The 27,775-nt window shown below is 49.7% G+C and overlaps 3 long non-coding RNA genes across 3 annotated transcripts; 1 reads left to right on the forward strand and 2 right to left on the reverse strand.

Moving 5' to 3' along the window:
- The first annotated feature begins 5,566 nt into the window (after positions 1-5,566).
- LOC122915975 lies at positions 5,567-17,241 on the forward strand. Its single transcript, XR_006386116.1, has 3 exons — positions 5,567-5,798; positions 7,888-8,040; positions 16,734-17,241. It is a non-coding gene; the product is annotated as an uncharacterized LOC122915975 (long non-coding RNA).
- LOC122915976 lies at positions 7,278-13,663 on the reverse strand. The gene is made up of 3 exons (XR_006386117.1): positions 13,299-13,663; positions 10,068-10,402; positions 7,278-7,700 (listed from the first exon to the last, which is right to left on the reverse strand). It is a non-coding gene; the product is annotated as an uncharacterized LOC122915976 (long non-coding RNA).
- LOC122915974 lies at positions 15,940-25,826 on the reverse strand. Its single transcript, XR_006386115.1, has 5 exons — positions 25,225-25,826; positions 23,611-23,749; positions 22,973-23,080; positions 19,689-19,843; positions 15,940-16,405 (listed from the first exon to the last, which is right to left on the reverse strand). It is a non-coding gene; the product is annotated as an uncharacterized LOC122915974 (long non-coding RNA).
- Between the last annotated feature and the right edge of the window lie 1,949 nt (positions 25,827-27,775).

The following is a 27,775-nucleotide window of genomic DNA, read 5'->3' on the forward strand; positions in this document are numbered from 1 at the left end:
CCTCCTCTCCCTCCTCTCTCCATTTCTTGGCTGATTGCTGTTTCCACCAATGGCAGCCTCTGGATAACGTTGTTTTCTCCGAGGGTAGTGATAGAGCGGTGTCCTCTATAAAGTCTGATAAAAGACTGAACTCTTTGCTCTAAATGCCCCAGAGTCAGATTTCTCCTTACGGGGACGCTGTTTAGCATTGTCGTTGCCGGGAAAGTGGAGAGGAGACCCTCAAGTCCCCCCATCCACGTGGAAGGGCCCCCTTGACCCCTCCTCTGCGCGGACCTGGACTTGCGGGGTGGTGGGGTGGGGGGTGGGGGCGGTATCTGAGAAGGCCAGGAGGAATTGGTTAGGGTACTTCACTCCACCTGAGTCCTCAGGGCCTTCCCTCATCTGCTTACCTCAAATCCCTCCTGACCCTTGTACATCCTTCCCAGCACCTGTGTGACAAGTTTGTTTTTCATGTTTCATGTTTTCATCTGCCTCTGCCCCAGAATGAAAGCACTGAGGAGGCAGCGACCGTGTAAACTGACTGTTGCTGAGCCGGTAGAGTGGTACCTGCCTCCTAGCAGGTACTCACACATGACTTCGCTGGGTGCCTGTGGTTTCTCCAGGCTAACTCTACACACACACACACACACACACACACACACACACACCCGGGCTCAAAGGTGAGAAGCCCGTCTTTCCCCAAGGGGGTTCGATTCACTAAGTGTTTCTGGGGGAATTTAAGTTTTTTCTGGCGGTTTTGGGTGGAAGTACAGATGGAAAGGATTCCATCCTAAGCTGAATGATAATAAGGCTGTGACCTCCACCCCCTGTTCGAAAGCACCTGATTTGGGCTGTGCTGGACATTAAGTGTGGTGTTGTGATACCGTAGCTCCATGGTTTGGACTCAAGACCCCTTAAGACCTTAAAAATTATGAAGGGCCCCCGAGTATTTAGTTTGTGTGTTATGTCTTTTAATATTCATTGTCTGAGAACTAAAACAGAATGTTTCATCAAAAGAACATACAAGCACACACATTCCATGAGTCATCAGGGTGACATCATCGCACGCCGTGTCCCTTCTGGAAAACACCACTGGATACCTGTGAGACAATGACGGTGAGAAGAACAAGTAACAGGTCAGTAATGTGAAAATAGTTTTAACTTTGAGAATCCCCTGAAAAGGTCCCAGGGATACCCAGGCACACACACACACCCCCGCCCCGCCCCTGGGTTTATGAACCGTTGAGTAGAGAACACGTCACAGCCTTTAGGAATCTTTATTCTCAGCTGTCACCTTCTCCCCAACTGCCAGGGCCATGCCCTGGAAGCCAGGCCCCACTTCAACGCGAGCGAGTGTGGGGCGGCCGAGCTCTATTACTATTATCCATACTGATTTATCAGGCCCTTTTCAAAAGGAAGTTCACGGATGCCAACACACCTGCGTGGGCCCTGCATTCCTAGAGGCATTGTCATGTCCTCTCTCCCCTCCTCCGGGTGTGGTATCCCTCTTGGACTTTCCTTTCTACAGGAGAGGACCGGGCCAGAGCTTCCTGGATCTCCTGAGTGGAATTTGCTCTGAGGCCTGCGTCACAGGTGTGCCTGAGCGGTGTAAGGAAGGAATGTGGAAAATAGTTTGAATTTGATAAAGGTATTGTGGAGGAGGGGAACCTTTTCATTCCATGAGCTATTGTGGCTGTGCGTTTGTTGGCAGGGCCTGAAATTCAGCCTTACTTGAGAAGCGTGAAGCCCAGAGCAACAGCACAGAGGAGGGTTTATATTTCTGTTTCTTTAGTTCCCAGACTGAACCCTAATCTCCTTTCTCTCCGTCATCCCGCCCCACCCCCAAATCCTCAAGCTAAAGCTGATCATGGAATGAAAAGCTAGTCCCATGCCTGGGAGAATTAGTACCCAGTGAGTTAGTGAGATAAGTAAGGCGAGTATGACACGGACTCGATAAATTATAGGGTCTGAGAATCGTGAGTTGGGAATGGGCTACCACTGATTATCACACCCACACGCGGGCAGGTCCGTCCAGCCTGTCTGCGCCCTCTGAAGAAGCCAGGAGGGGTTACGCCGGTGCCACATCGCCCTTTTCAATACTTCTGTCTTTAAGAAAGGGAGAAAGAGGTGCCAAGGAGTCATATATACTAGTGGCGAGATTTTATTCAAGACATTTCTCTTGCCAGCTCTTTTTCTCCTTGACGGCTCAAGTTCCAGTTCTGATGGAGCTGGTTAATAATTCTTTTAAGAGTTGAAGTGTAGATTTATGAATCTCAGACTACTCACCAAAGCCTTTTAAGCCCTTTAGCAGAGGTGGAATTAAGTCACATGACCGGTTTTCTGGTTAATAGCTTATAACACTTTGGTACTTTGTGTGGGGGTGCGGCGGGAGTGCTGGAAGCTCAGGAAACGAACCAATTACCTCCTGTAGCCTTTAGGAAGCTAGATGTCCTTTTAGGTAAAAGCCCTGTCTTCATGGGAGGCCGTATGTGCCAGGCATAGTGCCGGAGCCCTATCCTGGAGAAGTTTGCCCTCTGACCTCTTCCCTCTCTAGGACTTAATTTCTCCGTCTGTGAATGCAGGCGCTGGATGAGCTCATCTCCGCAACTCCTTCCAGCTCTTAACATTCTATGGTTCCCCAGGGATAATGGAGATTGATCATTATTTCAACATTACCAGGGATGAACTAGAATGAAATGGGTAATCTTCCCATCAGGCTTCACAGACGGTCTGCCATCATCAGCTAAAATATTCCAGTTCCTAGGAGGTGTTGATGAAGATGATGATAATTCCCATTTATCCCAGGGTCCTACCTGGTTCCATGCGCCGTGCCGAATGCTCTCCTGTGGATTATTTTATTTACTTATAAGTGACATGGAAGAACCTTATGGTTGAAAACACTCAGATCGGGATGTCTGGTTGGTTCAGTGGGTTAAAGCCTCTGCCTTCGGCTCAGGTCATGATCCCAGGGTTCTGGGATCGAGTCCTGCATCGGGCTCCCTGCTCAGTGGGGAGCCTGCTTGCTCCTCCCTCTCCCTCTCTCTCTCTCTCTCTGCCTGCCCCTCTGCCTGCTCGTGATCTCTCTCTCTCAAATAAATACATAAAAAGTCTTATTTAAAAAAAAAGAAAGAAAACACTCAGATCTTAATATTTTTCTGATAGACGTTAACTTGAGCCCTTGCTCTGCTCCGCATTGGTTGGGTGACCTTGAACTTGTTCGTTTAACCGCTCAGAGCATCAGATTCCTCTTCTATGAGACGAGACAGAAGCAGCCACCTCATAACATTGTTGCAGGGGTCAGCGGAAAAGCAGTGCATGAAGCCGCTCTGCCAACCATCAAGTGTAATATGCATGCTAGTGGTTATTATTTAGCAAGTAGTACTGCCTACCAAAGCCTTTGGCAGAATTTCAAGAAATCCCTTGAAATAAAACAGAAATGTATAATAAACCATTCTTCTTGTCTTCACACGGGGTGGCCTTGTAGTGGACATCTCTTAGCTGAGATGCAGCCCAGAGTAGTTAAGAATGTGACTCTCAGGTGCCTACATTCAAATCCTGCCTCTGCTATTTCCTAGCTGTGTGACCTTGGGCAAGCTCTTAACCTCTCTGAGCTTCCATTTCGTCATCTATAAAATGAGGATAGGAAGAGAGTTGATCATCTTCATTTGTGTGCAAAGCATTCAGGAAAGGGCCCAGCACAGAGTGAGGACTTTGTAAAGGTTACCCATTATTGTCATGATTGCTGATTATTTTTATGACCTAGTGCCATAACAGAATTCGTTAATGTAGTAAGTATTTAAAGCCTCAGCTATGTCGACAGCACTGCTTTCAGCATGGAGATAAAGGATAAAAAGTGAGGATAGGATTTCTACCATCTAGCATTTCACAGTTCACATATAGATCGGTTCTGCAAATATTCTTGAGCTTCTACCATGGATCATGCAAGGAAACAAAAATCTGAATACAATAGAGTTCTTGCTTCCAAGGAACCCACGTCCAGCTGAGAAGTCAGAGCCAGGGAGAGATGTCTTCAGGAAGTGGTGGCCGCTGTAGTTAACGGTGGTGGGGGGTTGTTAGAGTTGACATTCCAGAGATCACATTGGACTCTACCACCTGTGGAACCCATCTTACTCTCTCTCTCTAGACCATTCACCTTGGGAATCAACCGAACATAGTGATAACATCTATCCTCCTTGAATTAATAAGTATTTATAGTCTATTATGCGCCAGGTGCTATTCTAGAAGGTAAGCTTACAGTAGTAAACAAGATCCCTGCCCTCCCGGAGCTGACATTCCACAGGCTAGAGACTGAACACACAGATTAATCAAAATGTGTAGTGTGTTAGTGATACGTGGAGAAAAATAAAGCAGGCAGGGAAGATGGGGAGGCCAGGGAGGGTAGAGCAAGGTGTGGAAGGAGAAAGAAAATCCAACAGGAGGTGGCAGGGGTGACCTCTCAGGGAGGCTGGGGTGAGAAAGTGATCCTCCTGCATCTCTGTGTGTTTGGGGGAGGGGGCGGAGCGGGGAAGGCTTCCTTGCAGGCAGGGGCTCAGCACGAGTGCAAGGATTAAAGGCGATAAAGCTCACTCTGTCCTGGCACACGGCAAGCACTCAGAAGACACCAGCTGCTATTTTGAGCCATTACTCAGGGCTGAGGCCAGGGTATGAAAGGAGGAGGGTGGGAGCAGAAAAGAGAGAATGACTAAGTCAGCCTGGGGGTGGGGGGGCGGTCTGGAGTGTTTCACAGTGAAGTGACTCTGGTTAGCGATCGGGCAGAAGAATGAGTAGGAGTTTGCTAGAGGCATGGCGGGCTGTGGGACGGGGGAGGAGGCATTCCAGGGAAAGGGAGCTTTGCAGCAGAGGTGTGGGGGCGGGGAAGAACATGGTGTGTTCCCTAAGCCATTGCGTGGGGCGTGGGTGTGCCCGGTGGGGGGGCCCTCTCCTCTCTGGAGGTGGGAAGGGATGATGAGATGGGCCTCACATGCCCTCCTGACCAGTTTGTGCTTTCCCCAGTTGGTGCTGGGAGACTCCTCGAATGTTTACAACTGGGCGATGAAAGGATCAGATTTGTATTTTCATAAGCTCTACAGAGGAGGGAGGCACCGGGGGCAGCAAATTAATGAGTGCTGTGGGGAAGGGTGTAATTAAAAGGCAAAATGAATGGTATGGCTTATGGGACACGGGAAGGCAGGACATCCATCTATCCATCATTCACTCACTCAGTTCTTGTTCGGTGAGGTCCAGCCCTGTGCCTGGCACAGGCGAGACGCTGGGGCTGCTCTGGGGACCAAGACCATCTGTTTCCATGAGGCAGACATGTGATAAGGGAATTCATTTTGGGAGGGGGTCAAGGAAGTGTCACAAACACAGTTGTTTGGGCCCAGGCAGGTAACTGAAGGGAGTGGAGAGGCTGGGGGGTGGCCAGGCCAGGGCTCACCTCCCACCTGTGTGGCTGAGAACATGGCTTTGTCATGGCAGGTCTTCTGATTCCTTATGAGGCTGGACCTTTTTATGTGACACTTCCTGATTTTTAAATGTCGGCAATTGATCAAACAGAGTGGTGATTGAGTGTAAGTGGAGAGAGAGAGAGAGAGAATGTGTGTGCGTGTGTGCGCCCGTGCGCGTTCTAATTAGGATGGGTTGTAGGAAAAGCTCTGAGGACATGATATTGAAATATTGTAAGGTGTTGGGGGTGGGGAGAGAGAAGAGCATGTGGCAAGGATCCAGGCAGGAGAAATGTGGTGTGTTTGAGGAATTACAGGAAAGCCCGTGCCTGGAACTTCGAGACTGAAGGAGAATGGTTCCAGAAGAGGCTGCGGGTGAGAGGTGGGCGGGGCCCGGTCATGCTGGGTCTTTGCAGGCGGGGGTGTGGGGTTCGGATTTTATTCTGAGTTCATCGAAAGGCTGTCTCTGAGTAATCAGAGATAACTTTAAGCTCTGTGACATCATTCAGATTCTGGATTCTAGATTTAGAAGAGGGAGGAAAGGAAGAGCAGTTCTCTGGGGGGGAGAAATGGCGAGGCGGGAGTGGTTCTCAAGGACGCCAGCGTCCTTGGGTAGAGGTTGAGCAAGCTTGAAGGACTGCGAGGCAGGCAGCACAGTGGGATGAATTCTGAGGCCCTGGAACCCTCAGGAAGTGACATTTGAATAGGAGGTTGGTGTCATGGTATGGAAGTCACAGAACCAAGATCCTCGGTCTCTTCTGGATTTCATCTCATGGGCCAGAGTGCCCCAAATGTCCCTGAGGTTAGCAGTCATTCTGGATGCTCATTAAAAATGTAGATTCCTAAAAAATCTTAAAAAAAAAAAAATGCAGATTCCAAGGCTCCCTTTCCACAAGCCCATTTCCAGAGGTCTGGAATGGGGCCAGGGAACCTGTAATTTGAAGTATCATCTGTGGGATTCTTACCCTCCGGTAAATTTGGGAAGTGCTGATGGAGGCGCTGGGCGTCACGGGGTGTCTCTGACCTGGGAGCCAGAAGCTGGTGTTTTCAGACAGACATGAGGAGAGACAGATAAAAGGCAGGGAGACCAGTGAAGAGGCCCTTGGATTTGTCAGGACACAAGACTGGGAAGGTCTAGACTTGGGTCATAAGCAGGCTGTCCTTGATTCTTCAGGCTGCTGTAACAAGGTGCCACCAACCAGAGGGCTTGAACGGACAGAAATCTGTCCTCTTACGGTTCTGGAGGCCAGAAGTCCAAAATCAAGGTGTTGCCAGGGTTGGGTCCTCCTGGAGGTTGTGAGGGAGAAGGTTCTAGGCCTCTCCCCTTAGCGTCTTGGGGTTGCTGGCCATCATGGCTGTTCCTTGGATGTGAGTACATCAGTCTGTCATCACATGGCATTCTATTTTAACCTTCAAGTTAGATGCTGTCTGAGGGTTGAGGGAGAAAGACTACACAATTTGTTGGGAAGCTGTTTGCCTGGCATATAGTTGATTCTCTGGAAGCTTGTTCTATAAAGAGCAAGAAACATTTCCTGGGGGACTTTGGTGGTGCCAGATCAATGGTGTTGTGGGTTAAGAGACACACGGAAGTCCCCTATAGAGTGGACGATAAGTAAACGAGGACCATGGCAACCAATGGCAAGGAAGATGGCTGCCGGGGGTTACCATGAATAATGGCAGCTAAGACTACGTATGGAGCAGTGAAATGTGCCTAAAGCACTACAGTGTACTCCCCCTTTCATCTTAGGGTGGGTTTGCCTGGGACTTTCCCAGTTGTATCCCTGAGCGTCCCAGGACAATCCTTCAGTCTGACAAACCCAGTTTTATCTTCACAAAAATACATGGATTCCCGTACTATTATCACCCGCATTTTACCGGAGGAAACTGGAGCACAGACACGTCAAGCAACTTGCCCGGGGCCCCACAGATAAGGGGTAGAGCTGGTGCCCAAACCCAGGCAGCTGGGTTCCAGGTCTCTTGCCCTCTGTTGGCTTGACCCTCTGTGGGTCCAGTGAATTTCAATTGTTGGTATGAAAAGATTTCTTCCATTATGAAATACATAATTTTGTTTGGAAGCAGAAAGCATGCCTGTGTCCTTTTCCCCTTGCCCTGAGACAATCCAACAGGTAAGAAGTCAGTTAAGAGTCAGGTTGCAAGACTTGTTGCCTTCTAGGAGCCTTCTAGAAACATGATAGCCTCCAGGGGATCTGCTCCACAGCTCCGGCATCTGATCAGAATTCCTCATGGGATTTTTTTCAGCAGAGGGAGGGTGGTTCACTATGGAGAGGAGTTTCCAAAATGAAAATAAAGCAACAAACAACCCAACTTGTTAGCAAAGATCCAGTGACTTAGCCTTATTAAATTCAGCATTAAGGAGAAGAGAACGAAATCCTTTAGATTTAGAAACCTTCCCCACCCCCAGGGGACGTTAAGAACCGAACATATATATTTTTTTTAATTTAAGGGAATGCCAAATTTTTGTAAAATCAAGCCAATGAAGAAAGCTTGAGAACCACAACAAAGCCAGTCAAAGCCGATGCCCAGATGCCCGCAATCTTGTGCTTTCTCTTGGGAAACAGAAAAGACGGCAAGACCCAGGAAACCAGGAGGATGAGAGGTGGGTGATGATGGGGAGTGCGGCAGGGGAGCCTGGCTCAGTTCCCATGCCCCATGCCTCTGAGCCGGCCCAGCTGGGACAGGGCACCTCATCTCTCTGAGTCCTGTCCCTAAAAGGCGCTACTGAGGAGCTACTCAGAGGTTGTATGGAGAATCCCACCAGATGATAAATGTGTCACCTGACGCTGTCTCTGGCACATGCCCTGTGTTGAATTAATGGTACCTGTCACTGCCCACGACTCCTTTGGGCTTGCACTTTGGTCTGTGATTAGGAAGAGCCCTGAGCTAGCGTGTGTGGAAGGCTCACGCAGCATCAGGCCTGAGCTAAGTGAGCTATACACATTCTCCTGTTTTGCCCTCACGTGAACGTGGGTCCTGCTATCATCCCATTTGCAGACGTGGGGACGGAGGGTAAATGGCCCGTTTAATGATTCACAGACAGGGGAAGGGCTTAGGACTCAGGTCCATTCTGACCCTGCTTTCTATGGCGTGACCTTACAGGAGAGCCTGAAAGGGGAAAGAGCAGCCATCTTTCTCCTTCCAGGTCTAAGTTTAAGGAAGACCTGTTTGTCTCTGGAAAGTGCCTGTGGAAAATTTGAAAACAGAGCAAGGTAGGCCCAGCCACCTTCAGGGCTGGGGAGTTTCTGCCCGTGTCCTGAGGCAAAAACTTTTTAGGCTGAAGTTGTTTCCCTCACGGTTGAACCTGACCCAGGGTGGGACCCTGCCCACTCCTCATTTTCTTCACCCTGAAGTCAGTGGTCCGAATGCTTCCTCTTAAACAGCAGCTCTTCAAATTAAGAGCTTTGTGCATGGGGCCTGTGCTTCCTGTTCCTTGTTCAGACTGGTAAGAATGTTTATCTGAGTCTGCTAACTTCGTCTGACTTTGTAACCGTGAGCTGTGAGTGCTGCTTTTTATTTGTGTGCAGCCCTTGCCTCAATTTTCTTATATATATATATATTTTTTAAAGATTTTATTTATTTATTTGTCAGAGAGTGTGAGAGAGGGAACACAAGCAGGGGGAGTGGGAGAGGGAGAAGCAGGCTTCCCACCCAGCAGGGAGCCCGACGCGAGGCTCGATCCCAGGACCCTGGGATCACGATCTGAGTGGAAGGCAGATGCTTAACAACTGAGCCACCCAGGCACCCCTGAAGGGCCAGTTTTTAAGGAATTTAACACTCATTGCAGATGAATACTTTTGTAAAATATAATAAAAAATGAATTGCCAGTAAAGAAAGAGATTAAAAAATCCCAAAGACCTATCAAATGCAAGCCCTGATTCTGTAGTTAGGGTTCGGCAGGCTCCATTTTGCACAGCACAGTGCTGGAGCCCACGACAACGGTACAGTGCACTAAGTGTCCCCACAGGGATGAGATCCCAAAGGATAGGAACAGAGAGGAGGCAATCCTGTGTATGGTAGAAATAGCCTTGAGAAACCAGTCTGGGGCCTCCATTTCCCACTTGCCAAATAGTCCGCCCCGCGGGCTAGTGTGTGTAGCTGGTGCAAAAGCACTAGACACACGGACTCTGAGGAACACTGCGAGTCTCAAATCGTCGGTTCTTCTGGAAGTTCAAGAACTCAAAACTGCTTAGGTGAGATGCATATAGACTTACCTTATAGTATTCTACACATTAAATATTTTAAAGTAATTTTTGTTATAAAAGCAAAGCATTCTGTAGGGGAAAAGTTTCCCCCTCACTCTTCCTTCTAGATCTTTCGTTATAAATACAGCCATGTGTACATACCATACAGATTTTTTTATTGGGCAAATTTTGCTTGTTTCACTCAAGAATATGTCATGATGGGAGCGCATGGATGGCTCAGTGGGTTAAGCATCTGACTCTTGATTTTGGCTCAGGTCATGATCTCAGGGTCATAAGATCCAAGCCCTGCCTCAGGCTCTGTGCTGGGCACAGAGCCTGCTTAAGGTTTTCTCTCTCCCTCTCCTTCTGCCCACTCCCCTCCACCACGTGTGCACTCTCTAAGGAAAAAAAAATATCATGGTGATACTTCCACTTCACTACTTACATTCCTTCTTCATTCTTTTCTCCAGGCTACGTTGCTTTCCAAGGGATAGGTATGCTGTAACTTCTCTAGACAGTCTTATGATGGTGGACATTCAAGTCATCAGCACTCAGTGTTTCACTGAACATCCTGGGCATTTGTCTTGTGCACTTCTGTGGGTATTTCTCTAGTCATAATCCAAGAAATTATTGGGTGTGCACATTTAAATGTGTAGGGACGGCCAAAGCTGTCTTCTTGAGGGACAGTGCCAGTCATCAGCAGAGTCGGAAGTTGGAAAATGTGCTGTTGAACTGAACACCTCCTTTTGCTGATCAGCAGACGGGACAGGGGGGAAGAACCTGATGGAAGTCACATGTGAGTTCCAAACACAACCAAGAACACGGCCTCCTGATTCTCTGCCCAGGGAGGTCCTTGTGTTTCTATCAACCTCTAATAGCGCTATGGTCCTTTACCTTGGCTGGTCTGGTGCCCTGCCCAGACCCAGGAGCAAAGGCTTTGAATAAGCATATTCTGGTCACATTTCAACCTCGGCCCTTAAGATCATGTCTTAAGTTACCTAAGAAAGGGACTCTGACTTGGGTGCCTTGGCAGTCCTTTTGAGGGGGAAACATCTGGTCCCTTTGGAACAAATCGTTCTTCCCACGTCCAGGGACAGCTGAGTCTACTGAGTGAAGCATGGAGCTCGGCCTCCGAGCTTAGCTCCGCCCCGCCTGGGATTTGGGACGTGGTGCTCAGCCTCTCTGTGCCTCAGTGTCCCCACCTTGGAAACAGGAGCCCTTCACAAAGCTATCCTGAAAGTAAAACAGTAATTGTATGGGAAGGGTTGGGAGGCTCTCGGGATGTTTGTTTTCCTTCTGGGATGTGGGGCTGAGGCGTCCAACAGAGGGCAGTCTGAGCTGGAAGCCCGGTTCTCCACACTGAGGAGCATCTGCAAGGCGTTCCCCGGTGCTAATTTGTTCCCAGAGTTGAGATTTAATTGAGGTCAGAGTCATTTGCACTTATAACACTGGTGAGCTGCTCTGAAGAGGTGATTTAAGGACAAGAAATGGCCGCATCCCAAAATTCCTCAGACACTCCCTTTGCACTAATTTCTCTCTGAATTCTTCATCTTCTAAATATCATCATCTGTCTTCACTTCTCTATCGTCAGCACACTCCATTTCCGTCCACGGCATCACCGCCTCTCTGGCCATCCAGGACCGTGACTCTACTGTGAACCCTGGACCCCCTCACTCCCCATGTCTGCGCAGCTGCCTCATCCCGGACGAGCACCCTGGTCCTTCCCTATGCCCGGGCAGCAGCACCCCCAGGGCAGACCTCCCTGCCAGCCAGCCAGCACAAAGTACCACGTCCGGACAGGTCTGGGGAGGTCCAGTCTGAGCACTGGGGCTGGGTGACCTGATCTGCTGCTCTGGCTGCCTGGGTGACACCCCTCCCCTTCCTTCACAGGACACCAGGGCTCGCCAGCGCCTAGTCCAACCCTCTGCCTTCCCTTCTCACTGTAATGGCGGCCCTTTAGGGAGAGGGGACTGTGGAAAGCCAAGGCCTTCACGGGTCTGATGTCATATACTTCTCAGGGGATGACTGACAGGAACCGTTAGTGTTCTCGTTGATGGATGGAGAAACCGAGAGCCTGCGGAGTACAGTGACTTGCTTCTAGTCACACAGCTGGGAGCGGTAACACTGAGATCTGACCCGATGTGTCTTAACTGTTTCCCAAACAGTGGCCCTCAACCCAGCTAGCGGTGTATTAACAGTATCCCATGAAATGTCTAAAATGCCAATGGCTTCTGTCTCAATTTCTATTTTAAAAAGATGAGTAACTGTGTTTGAGTTTCCCTTAAAAAAAACCAGTCGGCGTGGGAGCCTCCGCTTGCCCAGTGAGCTCAGAAGCGACAAGTGTGCATGTGGCCCACCTTCCCACTGGGTCTTGGTGACGCTGGAGCACCAGCATGGTGAGGCTCTACGATATTAACCAGTCTTCACTCTCACACTATCTTGCTTCATTTCCACCACCGCAGAACACTGCTGTGGTCCTGTGCCCAGCTCACGAGTGTCCTATGTCACTGAAAAACCAACGTCACATAGGAAAACACAGCAACAATCCTCTACATGCCTGCGCTGCGTCCGTGGAGCAGTGCCTACAAATAGAGATCTGGAGTGATCTCTGCTCACCTCTTAGGAACAGACACAAAAATGGAGAAAATACACTTTAAGAAGCACCAAATGTTAGAAATCCAAGAGAAGTAAGACTATAAAAGGTTGCAGTTAGGACAGTGGCCTCTTTGCTAAGAAAGAGGCTTCCTGGGGCGCCTGGGTGACTCAGTGGGTTAAAGCCTCTGCCTTCGGCTCAGGTCATGATCCCAGGGTCCTTCGATCGAGTCCCACATTGGGCTCTCTGCTCAGTGGGGAGCCTGCTTCCCTTCCTCTCTCTGCCTACTTGTGAGCTGTTGTCTGTCAAATAAATAAATAAAATCTTGAAAAAAAAAAAAAAAAAGAGGCTCCCTGAAGCCGGGGACTGTGTCTACTTTCCTGGTCAGTTACCAGTGCCTGGCACATAGGAGACGCTCAGGAGATGTTTGTTGAATGAATGAGCATCCGTGATATGGTCCGACCCAGGATGAACCTGGATTTCTGCACTTGGCTCCCTAAGAAGAACTAAATGATGACTAAAGTTTTCTGCCCTTTGTGGTTTGCAGCGCTCTCCCATCCTCTTCTCCCTGGATCCTTCCCTCCCCTTGTGCCGTGGCTGGGGAAGGAGGTCGGCAGAGGTGAAGTGTGGTGCTCAGGGCCCCGCGGTAGAAGGTTCTGATTCCACATCTGCTGAGGGAGGCTGTGACTGGCCCCCATTTCTGTGACTGGACCCCGGGCCTGGGTCCCGGACGTCTTCTACGACTCCTTCTGCAGGTTACAGTCTTCAGTGTCATGGCATCAAACACCACCTGCACTGGTGGCCTTCCCTGCTATCTCCCGCCCCAATCTCTCCTCTGAACCCAGACGCACATTAACCTGCCTGCTCGGCCCCTTCATTATTCCTATCTACCAGACATCTCAAACTGAACGCAGTCCAGACTGAACCCCTGATCTCCCCACCCGCAGTCTCGTCCAGCTCTTTCCACCCATGCGGTTGTCGCTTCTGGGTGACTCCTCCTGGACTCCTCTGCTTCTCTCACACCCACATCCAACCCTCTTGGCTTGACCTCCCAAATAGCTCCAGAATCCAACTCCTTCTCACCACTGCCACGTCTTCTACCCCGGACCAAGTTGCCGCCATCTTTTGTGCGGTCTCTTGCAGCGGCCTCCTCCCTGGCTTCTGGGCTGCTCCTGCCCCTCTCCAGTCTAGCCCCGACTCCAAGCCAGAAGGGACCCAGTAAAACCTGAGTGAGCCATCAGGTCCCTCCTCTGGTTGAAGCCCTCTGAAAGCTTCTTATCTCGCCTGCAGTCAAAGCAAACCCCTCTCAACAGCCTCCGATAGGCTCTATCTTGCCTGCTTTCCCTAACCTTATCTCCCGCCGCCCTGCCCTGCACTCACGGCCTCTGCGGTTCCCTCTGGCACTCCCGAACCGCTCCAGCTCCGCTTCTAGTAAGAAAGGATGACGTTCTGGACAGACCTACTTGCTTTCTTTATGATTTGCATCCCCTGTGACACCAGGAGCTCCACGTAAGCATGGACCTTGTTTTTCCCACTTGATTTCCAGAAACTAGAACAGTTCTGGCCCGGAGCAGTGCCCACGAGTAAATGAGGGTGATCAATCAGAATCTACGGACGGTTGACCCCTGAACAAAGCGTGGGTTGGGAGCATCGGCCCCGCCCAGTCAAAAATCCACGATAGCTTTGACTTTCAAAAACTGAGCTAGTAATAACTTCCCGTTGACCGGAAGCCCTGCCGATAACATAAACAGCAGATTAAAGCAACAACAGCAGATTTTTGCCTGTTATATGTACCGCGTGTTGTATTCTTACAGTGAAGTAAGCTACAGAAAAGAAATTGGTATTAAGAAAATCATAAAGAAGAGAAATACATTTGTAGTACTGTGCTACACTTACCAAAAAAAAAAATCCACGTGTAAGCGGACCCACGCATGTTGGACCCCCATGTTGCTAAAGGGCCGGCTCCGGTTCTAAGAGGCAGTGACCATCTTAGACGGAACCCAAGGCGAGTCCACCTCTGCTCACTCTGGTGAAGGGTGAGCCAGCATGCGAGCACAGGCCAGGGCCCCCAACACGACATATGCGGTGAATTACTTAGGGTTGGACCGAGATGCAGGTGGGCTCTGCAGAGGTTCTGACCAGCGGCCACCTCGAGACTGAGGTTAGACAAAGCGATTTGGGAGCTTTGTGACTTACCTGGAACAGAAAACAGGAAACAGGAGGTACGCAGGTAAGGGCTACCGAGTGTGAGTCAGGTGCCGGCACGCTGCTGGGGTCCTCACCTGCGAGCCTTATGAAAGCCTCGCGCAAGCCCGCGGCTGGCCGCTCTTCTAGCACTGTTGCACGGTGAAGAAATGGAGGCCTGTGGGAGTTAAGCAACTTGACCATGAACACTCAATGAACTCTCTCTCCTTGACATTCTGTTTCACTGGGTTTCAGGTGAGGCCCTTAAACCTGCCTTTTTTATGATTTTATTTTTTTATTTTAATTTTTACAAAAGATTTTATTGATTTGAGAGAAAGAGATCGAGAGAGGGAGAGCGAGCGAGCGCATGAGCAGGGGGAAGGGCAGAGGGAGAGGGCGGAGACGACTCCCTGCGGAGCAAGGACCCTGAGATCATGACCTGAGCCCAAGGCAGATGCTTTAACCAACTCAGCCACCCAGGCCGCTCCTAAAGACCGTTTTTCAGTAATCTCTGCACCCAACGTGGGGCTCCAACTCACAACCCCTTGATCGAGGATCGCATGCTCTGCTGCCTGAGCCACCCAGGGGCCCCAAACCTGCCTTTCTAGAAAGCACCAGTGGTTGTTTTGTCCTGAGGCAACTGGGGAAACATTGAACTTTCTGGAAACATGTAGACCAACTTTGGAAGTCAATTTTGCTGTCTTTAAGGCTGCCGCCCTTTTGTCCACTGTCCTGCCCAGAAGTCCTAGGGTCACTCCTGCCCCACAGACAGGCTCCCTCTGGGTGTCCCAGACTGCATAAACGCCAGATGGAAAGCAAGCTGGTGGCATGTGCTTGGCGTTTTTCCCAGTTCACTTTCCTCCCCTTCAGAAGTCTCATTTGCCTTCATCTTGGTTGGTTTGCACTGGCTCTTAAGTTTGATAACTGTATCTTTTATCTCTGTCACCTCCCTCCTGCCCCACCTTTTTCCCTTTGAAAATATTTCAAGACTTTTTCCATGGCTGTTAAACCATAAGGTAAAGATTCAAGTACCTTTAAAAAAAATGCGTGACACGCAAGAAACAATTAGGTCTCAACAATGGGAATCCAAATGGAATGAAACGAACTTCAACAAATATGTATTTGTTTTTGGTATTTACTGCTGAGAGCAAAGCTAGGGAGTTTAAGTGGCAGAAAGAATACACATCCCCTGTTTACTACTGGGCGGCTGTCCTCAGCCCCCAATGGAGCGCTCCTGGGGTATGGTTTTTCTGACACTTGAACACCCCACCTCCCTGCATCTCGGTGTCTGGGGTTCTCGAGTGTCCCTGGTGGAGCGGTGGATCACATTTTCCCAACAACAAGCACAATTTCTCCCTTAAGGGAACTTGTTATCAAGAGATTTGAGGGACTGGAATGTGTAATACAAAACAGACATGTAAAGTCGATGGGAGTTTTATGGCTCAAGAAGAGAAAGAATGACTTTATTGACTATAAAATAAAGTCCACATGCTACAAGTTGGCCTGAACCCACCTTGGGCAACTTCTTTTCCCTCCCAAATAGATCTGAGATGAAAAATCTGCCGGCCGCTTTGTAGCGCGGTGGGACCGGAGGGATAAAGTGCTGTTTGAACCACAGTCTTCTGGGAAGAGGGGCTAAACCGCCCCGGGGAAGTTGGGGGGATGTGTGGGGACACACTCTGCTGGTCAGTATTCCTGCGCTTTCGGTCATGCCCTGGATGGTGGTACCAGGTTCAGCAGAATTAGGACTTAAGTCATTGTCTCTATTAGGAAATCAAGCTCCGTTTAAGGAGATGCATATCGCCGTCAGGCTGACAGGAAGCGGACTCGTGAGAACAGATTTCTGTGTCGGCCTGGCGGGATAAGGGATGCCCAGAGAGCTGGTAAAACCTTACTTCTGAGTGTGTCTGTGAGGATGTTTCTGGAAGAGATGAGCATCTGAGTCGGACGGAGGGAAGAAGGTCGCCCTCACCAGCACAGGTGGGCACCCCCGGTCTGTGGAAGGCCTGAACGGAACAGCAAAGGCAAAGTTAGGGCAGATGTGTTCTTGCTGGAGCCGGCATGTCCATTTCCCGCCGTCCCCAGACTTGGGCTGAATTACACCACCAGTCTTCCGGGTTCTCCGGCTTACAGAGGGCAGACTGTGGGACTTCTGGGTCTCCATAATCTCGTGTGTCAGTTCCCAAACTAAATCTCCTCCTACATGTATCTTTAGATCCCCTATTGGTTGTCTTTCTAGACAACCCGAATACATTCCCATAATTTTTGTTTCCCTTCCCGCTTGGCCAAGTGGAACCATGTCAACTTCTGTTCATTTGCTTCCTTCTTTTCTAGTGTACCCTTTGACTCTCTGGATGCCCTATACCAACGCCACAAAGTTCTGCTCAGATGCCTTCTCTTCCAGAACATCCTCCTGGAAGCCACCATCAGACGCCATCTCTCCCAGCCGGCCTGTGCCAGCGGCTCCCACACACTGCTCTGGGTGCCACTGTCCACCAGCAGCTCGCTCCAGCCCGAAGCCGGCTGCCGGCCCACACGCTCTCGCTCGTCCCCGCCGTCTGAAGTCATCCCCTGTCCCCATCTCCAGCCCGCCCGTCACAGAGATTTTTCTCACACGCAAACCTAGGCTGCCACATGCATGCCCCAAACCTTCCGCGGCTCCCCCGAGTCTGACGCTCACGATAAGACTCCACCGCCTAGGCCACAAGCACCCTGCATGGCATGGCCCCGTCTAGCCCTTCAGCTTTGTCTTTGTGTTTGGCCTGAAATGTAACTAAGAGGCCATAAAATTCACCCTTTGAAAGTATACAGTTTAGGGGGAATCTGGCTGGCTTAGTCGGTAGAGCATGTGACTTTTTTTTTTTTTTTAAGATTTTATTTACTTATTTGACAGAGTCACAGGCAGGCAGAGAGGCAGGCAGAGAGAGAGAGGAGGAAGCAGGCTCCCTACTGAGCAGAGAGCCAGATGCGGGGCTCGATCCCAGGACCCTAGGATCATGACCTGAGCTGAAGGCAGAGACTAACCCACTGAGCCACACAGGCACCCCCCACTTTTTTTTTTTTTTTTTAAGATTTTTAAAAGTTTATTTGGGGGAGAGAAAGCTCGCACAAGTGAGGGGAGGGGGCAGTGGGAGAAGCAGACTCCCTGCTGAGCAGGGAGCCCTATGTGGATTTGATTGCGGGATCCTGGGATCATGACCTGAGCTGAAGGCAGACACTTAACCGCCTGACCCCCCCAGACACCCTGATGCCTGTGGCTCTAACCTGATCAGACCTAAGTCCTCTTCGTCAACCCTGAAATAAAATTCCTAAATAAGGTAACCTATGTCTACAGAATTCTCAGACTGTAAGATAAAGGCGAGTCAAAAGTAACTTACGATAAAATCTTGTGGGGGCACCTGGGTGGCTCAGTTGTTGAGCATCTGTCTTTGGCTCAGGTCATGACTCCTGGGTGCTGGGCTCAAACCCCACATTGGACTCCCTGCTCAGCGGGAAGCCTGCTTCTCCCTCTCCCACTCCCCCTGCTTGTGTTCCTTCTCTCGCTGTGTCTTTCCCTGTCAAATAATTCAAATCTTAAAAAAAGATCCTGTGTGTGTTACTGCTGGGAGTCCCAGTGCAGCCTCCAGGGGCTTGAGCTTCCAGGTGGAAACACGACGGCCGCAGGTGCAGGTGGGTCTAGGTGCTGGGTGCGGGCCGCCCACGCGCCTCAAGCATGCTGGGTGCAACCGCTGCCGGAGCTGTTCCTCTAGAAGAGCAACCAACGTGAACTCCCAAAGTTCAGCCTTCTCTTGATTCGCACGGTCACAGCATTCCAGGAAAGTTCAGTATATATAACAACCATGAGGAAAATACTCTGTGTTTGTATGTAAAACAAAGTTGGGCTCCAGGCTGACCTAACTAACCCAGCAAACCTTCCAGAACCTTCCAGACCTCCTCTCACCAGGTGAAGTCTCCTTTCGGGCACCCAGTGCTACTTCTTCACATCACTGGACACCATTTGTGGTCATATGTTCACATGTCTTCTTTTTAAAATTTTTAAAAAAGATTTATTTGAGAGAGAAAGTGCATGAGCGGGGGAAGGGGCAGAGGGAGAGGATATCCAAGCAGACTCTCTGCTCTGTTCCTAGCATCAGGGTTCAATTTAGGCAGTGCGTATTTGAAGCTTTTACTAGAAGTCTGCAGCAAAGAGAGGCATGCATGCTTGGGGAGGGGGGCAAAGGGGTCTTGTCAAATTGTACAGAGCCCGACGAGGGGCTCCATCTCTAGACCTGTGAGATCAGGACCTGAGCCGAAACCAAGAGTGGGACGCTTAACTGTCTGAGCTACCCAGGCACCCCTGTCTTCCTTTGATTTAAGTCCCTGTCCCCCACAAGACACAGATCCCATGAGGTCTGCATTTGTGACCTTCCCATCCTTGTATTCCCAGCCTTGAACGTGGCGGTGCCTGGTACTGGACATTTCCTGAATGAATTCCTAACAGCGTTTTTGCCCACTTCCTCTCTTGTCCTGGGAGTTCTTAGAGTGCTGTGCCAAATTCATCTGCGTCTCCGGTGCTGACGATGGTTCCTTTTCCATATGGAAAACAATGGTCAAATATTTAGTAGGTGAACAGAAGTGAAATTACCTTTGGGCTACCAGTGTCCTCACAGATGGGCTAAGGACACATTTCGACACGTGCTTCCACAAATCCTCCAGAAACTCTCATGCTGGAGACATGGTCATATGGGAATACTCCTTACAGTTGTGGTTTCAGCAGAGAACCTTCCTTTTCGCTGTGTGAACAGTGATGATTTCCGCTCTAGCTGCTGTATAGCAAACGACCCCAAAACTTAGAATCTTAAAGCAGTGATGGCTTGTTTCTCACCATTCTGTGGGGTGGCAGTCTGGGCAGTATTGCTGCTGACCTTCTTGGGCTCACTCCTGGGGCTCCAGTCATCCCACAACTCGACTGGGGCTGGAGGGTCCAAGGTGGCCTCCCCCACACACCCAGCAGGGTTCTGCTGTCAGCCGAGTTGCCGTGGTTCCCATCCACACAGACATCTGGTCTTCTAAGGGGCTAGCCCAGGTCTCTCCACTATTTGTCTTGAAATTCCAAGCAAGTGAAAGGAAAGGCAGAAAGTCCGGGGTTAAGGCCTGCTTCCAAAGCTAGCAGACCACCGCTTCTACCTCATGGTGTGAAAGCAAGTCACAGTGCCACCCAGATTCAAGGCGGAGACAAAGGCACAAAGGTGGTCAGAAGGAGCCAATCAGCACACTGCAAAGGGCAGGGGACCCCAGAAAGACACTCACCAGGGGCTCTTATTGTCATGCCCGCCACAGCGATCTCCCTGGAGCACACTCTTCTTCCTGGTTCTGGAATCCAAAAGGCAGCACTGGCTCTTATTGATGGAGATCCTCTGGGACGCTGGGTCTCCCCTTGGGACTTGGCATCTCCTTCTCTGGCCCTAAAGATGGAGGTGCAGAATATAGAGATGATGTGTTCTTTCCAGATTGTGTGGATTAATTTGGGGAGCGGGACCTCATTTCTCCTCTGGTTAAGCCCTCATATCATTTTATTATTGTCTTGCCATTTGCCTTGTTTCTCTTCCAACTCAATAGCAATAAAAAATTGGGTTAATGGAGCCTTCTGGCTGGTGGTTCTGTAGACTTTACTACGGAAGGACCTAGGAGTTGAGAAAGCACTGGTTCTGTAGCAAGACAGCTCGAGTGTGGATCCTGGCTCTACACCTTGCTGTGGGAGCTTGGGGAAATGACTTCACCTTCCTATGCCTCAGTTTCCTCCTCCCTGACCTGGGAATCATGAGGCCAAGGGTGAGGCTGTTGCAGGGATGGAGCAGGTGTGCAGAACAGCTGAGAAAGCGCCAGGTCAGGACCCTGGCCCACAGGTCAGGCAGTCTGAAGCTTCTGCCACAGATGGGCTTTTTTTTTGGGGGGGGGGTGTTAGGGGAGGAAAAGGGAGTGTTGGCTTAACCAAAAAGCAGTCTGTAGTCTCTGGTAGTACGTCCGTGAGAGCACAGCCAACATGTGCATGCCTCTTGCTCGTAACTGTGTCTCATTCTAGCCCTATTACAAGGTATTTGTGCTTTCGGTATAAATTATAAATCTAAACACATGCAGGGTTTGTTTTTCCCCCAAAGCAGATTCCAACCAGCATGAAACCAGCCAACCCAAATAAATTGTGCACTTAAGTCCATTGTTTCCAGCAACATGTAAACTGTTGGGTTGCAGAGAATGGCTTTGAAGAGGGCGCCCCATTAGTGTTCCTAGCATCAGGGTTCAATTTAGGCAGTGCATATTTGAAGCTTTTACTAGAAGTCTGCGGCAAAGAGAGACACGCATGCTAGGGGAGGGGGGCAAAGGGGTCTTGTCAAAATTGTACAGGATGCATTTAGGCAGTGTTGTCATAAAAGCACAAAATACAGCACCAGCCCTGAACTCCAGGAGACTCGCAGAATTCCTCAGCTGGGGAAGTCATTCTGGGAATGCAAAGATCGCTTTCAGTGTTATGTTTGTAAGGAAATGACAGTCACCAAGTGGAGAATGTCAGGTCCTCAGAGAAACCCTGTGGGCACTCACGTGCAGAGAGCTGTTTACTTAACTGGAGTTGGTTCTGAAAATATTTGACTCTGGAGGGTCCCAAAGGGAGTGCGGAGGGTGGCTGGGATTTGTTCGCAGGTCAGGCCTCGGCTTTTGCTAATCCCCCCAGCTGATAAAGCTCCAATCTTCAGGGCGGATTCATTCCTCTGTTGAACCAAGGTTTATGGCACTGGCAGACACCAGAGCAGGAACTGTCACTCTAAACGTTTCCCCAGCAAAACAGAGCCTTCTTCTATCTGATGGACTGGGAGCTTGTCACAGTGGAGCAGAGGTGCCTGGGGTGAGGCTCTGGGTGAAGAGGAGGCTCTGAGTGTGGAGGAGAGACCTGAGAATGAGGGATCTGGGCATTTATCTCCAGGAAGAATCCAGCAACGTGACATTCTCAGGAGCGCTGAAGGTAGACAGCGCTGACAGAGGAGGGGAGTTTTGATGTCACTATCAGGCAAATCATGGATTTTACCAAGTAGGTTGAGTTTGGGGGTTTGTCCTTTCTGTTAAGCTCACATCCCCACTGCCCGAGTGGGAGGTCCTTTCGCCACTCTAGACTTTGTCCCTGCGGTCCTGTTGGGGCATTAATGGCAGCAAGGAGTCCAAAAAGCCAGGAGAGAGGTCACCTGGTCCCCAGTCTGGCTTCTCCAGGAGAACTGGACACATGAGGGAATTCAGCCCTTAATTACCCACCACCTCCTCTGCTCCGGGCACTAAGGGTGCAGTGGCAACACAGCTGTCCTGGGCAGGACGGACTAGGCGGAGGAGAAGAACACGAAAACAGCTCATCTCATGGGATGACAGAGGATGATGGTGATGATAACGGATATTCAGTAGGAGCCAAACACGGTCTTGTGCTTCTCGAGTTGAACATGCATGCGACTCACTTTGGGATCCTGGTAAAATGTGGGATCTGGTTTGGGAGGTCTGGGGTGGGATGTGGGACTCTACTAACAAGCTCCAGTTGCTGGTCCCCAGACCTCGCGTTAAGGCGGCAGGCATTATTTCACCCAATCTTCAGAACATGCCATTGAGGCACTATAGTTATTCCCATTTTACAGACAAGGAAATGGAAGCCTGGAAAGGTGAAGGGACTTGCCTGAGGTCATACAGCTAGGAACAGAGGACCGGACTCCAGGGTCTGCGTGCTTACCCAGCTCTGCCCTGGTGAGGCAGTGGGCATGGCATCAAGGGGGGCCCAGTGCCAAGTAGGGGCTCAGAGAAGGCTCTGAGAGAATGGGCCTCTTGTGGGCACCAGCAGGTTGAGGGTTAAAGTATCAGCCAGGTGAGAGGGAGGAGGGTGGGGATCGAGTTCCCAGCTCGGGGGCTTGGCACACGACAAGCACTCAGGCTGTTTACTCAACAGAGCAGGAGAGAGGTAGAAACCAAGGCTCTGCAGGGCACAAAGGCTTCCGTTTCTGGCCTTACCCTGCGGGCCTGAGAAGGAAGGTTCTCTGGAAAGATCCTGTAACCTGCTTACTCATCCGTCCCTGGTGACACACTTCCTTGGGGCATCCCCTTCATTCTCAAAGGCACTGTCCCACCCAGCACTCACTCCCTGGGCTGCAGGGAGCACTTGGCCCTGTGGGTCTCTGTTTACACATCTGTCTCCTGCGAGAACATTTCCTCCTTATTCATCTTTGTCCCCAAAATACCCAGCCTGGCTTTCGGGGCGACAGCACCTTCTCGGCTTGCAGCATGAGGGTGCTGTGGGGAGAGCATGGGTGGAAAGAACTGGGTATGCCGTGCCATCTGGAAGTGTATGCCCAGGGAGGCTGTAGCGAGGGTCCTGAGGCAGTGGGTAGTCCTGGGGCAGGGATCTCCCTGCCAGGCCGCCTCTTTCCCTAGTGTCCCCCAAAGGCCCACAGCTCAGGCATCGCTTTGACAACTCTGGCCATATTCATGCCTCGGGGGCTCCCGTGGACTTAAGACTTTTCCTGTGCACTGATTTCCTTCCTACCCCGACTTCACTGTGACCAGTTTCCGACCTGCAGCAAGCAGAGTGAAGAGCATCAGGAGGCCCCTCGCCCCTGCCCTGGATCCGAGTGTTAACGCTGCTGCTACAGTCCGTCTACTTTCTCCATTCCTCTCCGGACCTACATGTCAAAAAAAAAAAAAATAGCATGGGTCAATTTTTCTCTGGGTTCATAATAAAAATATAAAAAATATCAATAATAAACAAGCAAACAAATAAATACTGGGATGCCTGGGTGGCTCAGTTAAGGGTCTGCCTTCGGCTCAGGTCATCATCCTGGGGTCCTAGGATCCAGCCCTGCGTCTCTCTCTCTCTGCCCCCTCTCTCCCTCACTCACTCTCTCTCTGGCTCCCTGCTCAGCGGGGAGTCTGATTCTCCCTCTCCCTGCCACTCCCCCTGCTTGTGCTTTTCTCTCACTCTGACAAATAAATAAAATCTTTAAAAAATATATTTATATAAACTGTAACATTTAGCCTAATTTTAGATTCATGAAAAAGTTGCAGAGACAGTGCAGGGAAGTCCTCTACGGCCCGCACCCGACCTCCTACGTTACTCCTGTGGTGCGTCTGTCCCATCAATTGAACCAGTGTGAGTACGTTACAGCTAGCCCTACCCCACCTCCTATTAGGATTTTGTGCCTTCTCCCCTTACCTGGTAGACTCACTATTTAAACTTTAAAAGATTCAAAACAGGAAACTGTCCACGGAAAACCATCATCCTTTGCCAAACACGGTTCTACTAGCCAGATGCTGTTGGTTGCTGAGTGACCTCAGCCCGCGGCCTGCTTTCTCTTGGTTAAAAAGAGAGAGAGTAAATGTTGGCGAGGTGGTCAAGTCAGGTGGGCACAAAGCTGAGACTTCCTCACGGGGCCTGCAGCATTGTTGTCGGGCCCAGTCCCCGTGGGAGCCCTGTGCGTGGTGTCCCTGGGCCACATGCTCTGACAGCTGCAAAGCCCACGTCTGAGGCCACGGGGCTCCCAACACAAAGCTTCCTTCCGCGCTGGAGGATGGCATTTCTCTTCTACACCAGAGCTCCCCCTCGCGCGGTTCCCTAAGCCAGGAGTCAGTGACAGGAAGAATTCCATCAGTGGTAGTGGGGAGCACCGCGTGTCTGTCGTATCCCTGAGACATGGTCCCATGTGCTATCGGTGACAGGGAAGGGGCCTGTCTAATCGGCTCCGCAGTGGTCGCCCGGTAAGGCCCGGACTTGTTCATATTCATTCCCGGCAAGTGTTTCAAAGTGATTTTCATGTTTTCTAAGTTAGAGTAGGTGACACGGTTTCCTGAAACCAAGTCGGCACTTTTTTTTTTTTTTTTAATGGAACATTTGCAAATGTGTTTGTCAGACACACACATTTATCAGTGAAAAACATGCAATTCTCAGTGCCGTTACACAGGATTTTTCAAATTGTTTGGTTCTCATTTGATCTCTAGTTAATTACTTGTCAGTCACTATTCTTTCTCCTCAATTTAAAAATTTTATGACTAAGACTAAATACCAGCTTCTAATAATAAAGACATATTAACCCATTTAAGAAACGTGAATTAAATGTCTAAGTTGGCCTAGATCTACGATTAACTTCAACTTTTTAAAGAGTAACAGGATTTTTGTCTTGAGAGATTGGTTGTTAACAGCCTGCCTCCCTTGACAGGAACGTGAAGATAATTTCATTTACTAGTGACTGTGAAGCAGGCAGAACATACTCCGCTTTGGATATTAAGGCTGAAAGAGAAAAAAAACTACTCAAGTCTGGAAAATGTATTTCCTTCTACTGATATCAGCCAGTATCATAAAGCCATAACAAACAGAAAAGCTGAGTCTCCCAAGAGAGAGAATTTGCTTTTAGCTTTAAACGGCCAGCATGGAAAACGTAATAAAATAGAGAACACAACTTTTATCTCCGGCCCAGACACAGGATGGCTACCTTTGGTAAACGGCTGAAACAACTCTGTCTGACTTGGCTCTGAACAATTCCATAGCTAACCTGATGGAAAACCTCCAGCCATATCGAAAGCAGAGAGAACAAATTAAGAATTCTCCAGAACAGAAATCTGCCAATCCTACATCGGGAAGTTCCCTGAATAACCGTGTTATCTCTCTGACAGCCTGTAACAAGTAGGAACTGACTTTGTACACAGCATTTTACATGCTGCTCACCTTCTCACCCGTCACAAAGGATTCTCATTCTAGCCCTGACGTTTGCAGTGTATCTGGGTATTTGTCATTTGTAAAACCCACTCTACGGAGAGGGCCTTTCAATCTCACCTTTCGTAAGATGCATGAAGCCCTTCAGAGTAACAGATGTTTCTGAATTAGGGAAGAATCCACTTGCTATCAATAGGTCGCAGCAAATTTGTTCGTCTTCATTTCCCTGGAAACACAGGCTGTGAAGGAAAAGCGTAGCAGGAGGGAATCACAGAGGGGAAGGGAAAATGTGGCCAGAGAAGGTAAGACGAATTCATGCTCTGGGCTGCAGTCATCATACTGTCCGACTCGACAGGACCAGCTCCTCGGGAGACACGGGGAGAGCATTGTCTGTGGTCCGAAGGCGAGAGTGGGGAACTTCACACACACAAATCAACTCAGTAGTGAGGCACCCAGTTCCTTTAGGACCAACGAGTTCCATTAGTTCTGGGGCTTCCTTTGGCCTGCAGTAGTATTTCCCAAAGGCATGGTCTTTATCAATACCTGGACACAGATACTTCGGGGGATTCTCTGGAATATCTTCCTCAGCCGTGACTTTGCAATTGCGGATAGTATCAGGAAAATAACAGCACAAAGTTCTTTCTTGGCGTAGGGTTCGATGGCATGGAAGTAAGGTTCTGACACAAAGAGAAGCATTTGGCTTTGTCTTTTAAAAACCATCATTTTGGGGCACCTGGCTCAGTGGGTTAAAGCCTCTGCCTTCGGCTCAGGTCATGATCCTGGGGTCCTGGGATCAAGCCCTGCATTGGGCTCTCTGCTCAGCAGGGAGCCTGCTTCCTTCCTCTCTCTGCCTGCTTCTCTGCCTGCTTATGATCTCTGTCAAGTAAATAAATAAATATTTTTAAAAAATGTTTTAAAAAAATAAAATAAAAATCGTCATTTCCACTGTACATGCCGGGCAGTGACTCACAGATATTCCTAGCAATGCACTAAACCCTCCCCGCGAGGCTCGGGGGAGGGGGGTATCAGTTTTACACCCACCTGTCTGCGTCGAGGGAGAAGGGCTTTGGTGCGCACAGCGCGGCTCAAGTCGGCACTTTTTGTCCTTTCGGCACAATATTGTCCTTTCCAATATGTATCTGCTGTCCTCGTTTTCAGGAGACCTAAGCGCCCGAGGAAGTCTCCAGGATAGCTCTCCTGCTCCTGAGGCGTTCACTCTGTGACAAGTCACTGCCGGCTCAGGGGTCCCACATCTAACTGCAGGTGATCACACCTGAGCAGCTGCAGAACTGCCGCTCAGGCCTCAGCACGACTGGTATCTCTCCACGGACGTACTGGAGAATTCACTCAGTGAGTCCAAGGGGCCATGTGCTTGGATGAAATTCTCTCCGCACCCAGGTGCGGAGGAGGAAGCTGCTTGAGACACAGGTAACAGATGAGTCCATTTTCACTTTTTTTTTTTTTTTTTTAAGATTTTATTTATTTGGGAGAGAAAAAGAGAGAGAATGAGCAGTGGGGAGGACCTGAGAGAGAGAGAGGTTGAGAGAGAGAGAGAGAGAAAAGCAGACCCCCTGCCAAACAGGAAGCCCCATGCTAGGCTCCATCCCAGGACCCTGGGATCATGATCAGAGCCAAAGGCAGATGCCTAACTGACTGAGCCACCCAGGTGCCCCTCTTTTCTTTTTTAAAAAAAGATTTTATTTACTTATCTGACAGAGAGAGAGAGCTGCAGGCAGAGGAGAAGCAGGCTTCCCACTGAGCAGGGAGCACAGGCGAGCCTCCATCCCAAGACCCTGGGATCATGACCTGAGCCAAAGGCAGATGCTTAACCCCTTAACCAACTGAGCCACCCAGGTGTTCCCATTTTCACTTTTCAAAATGAAACTGTTAACAGGTAAGAGCACCGCCCTTAAACCATTTTGCTTCCTTCTCTCCCAGCACTAATGACCCAGTTTGGTTTAAATCCTTTGAGACTACTTTTCAGGCCTGACACGTGTTTCCGTAGTATCTCATTCTTTGTGTGTACTAAGGGGAGGGTTACACAATCAGGATTATACCAGATATGTCACTTTGACCCCCTTCTCACTCAGTAATATGTCTTGGAGACCCACTGTTGTTGTTACCTACACACTTAGCTCATTCTTTTTAAACCACAGCCTGGTAAGCCATAGCATGGCCCTTCCACATTGTGTAATCAGTCATTGTTTGATGGATGTTTACATTATTTTCAATTGTTTCCTATGACAAAACTTTTTTTTTTTTTTAAGCAAAACTCTGTGCACATGCCTCCTTAGGCACATGCATAAATTATTCTGGGTGGTGGCATATATGCTCATTTCTGATTTTCAAAGGTCTTGTCAAACTACCCTTCAGAGTGTGTGTGTGTGTGTGTGTGTTTGTGGGGAGGGGTGTCAGTTACTACTCTTTGGGGCTGTTTATTCCTGGTTTCTTGTCTGCAGTGGCTGCAGGGTGGAAGGGAGCCAAGGGAGAAAGAAATTCATCTCTAGGTGTTACAGGCTGGTTGGCTCCGCAGGGCCGGGCCTCTCTGCAGTGGTGGTCAATGGGGGCTTTGTTCCCTGGTCCATCCCTGAGCAGAATCCGAGAGCTGATGGGCCAAGGTGACAAAGGGAGCCTTTCGTGTGTGTCGTGCCTGGATCCCACCCCGACCGAG

The sequence above is a fragment of the Neovison vison genome, chromosome 8 (genome assembly GCF_020171115.1).
Source record: "Neovison vison isolate M4711 chromosome 8, ASM_NN_V1, whole genome shotgun sequence".
In the NCBI taxonomy this organism is placed as follows: Eukaryota; Metazoa; Chordata; class Mammalia; order Carnivora; family Mustelidae; genus Neogale; species Neogale vison.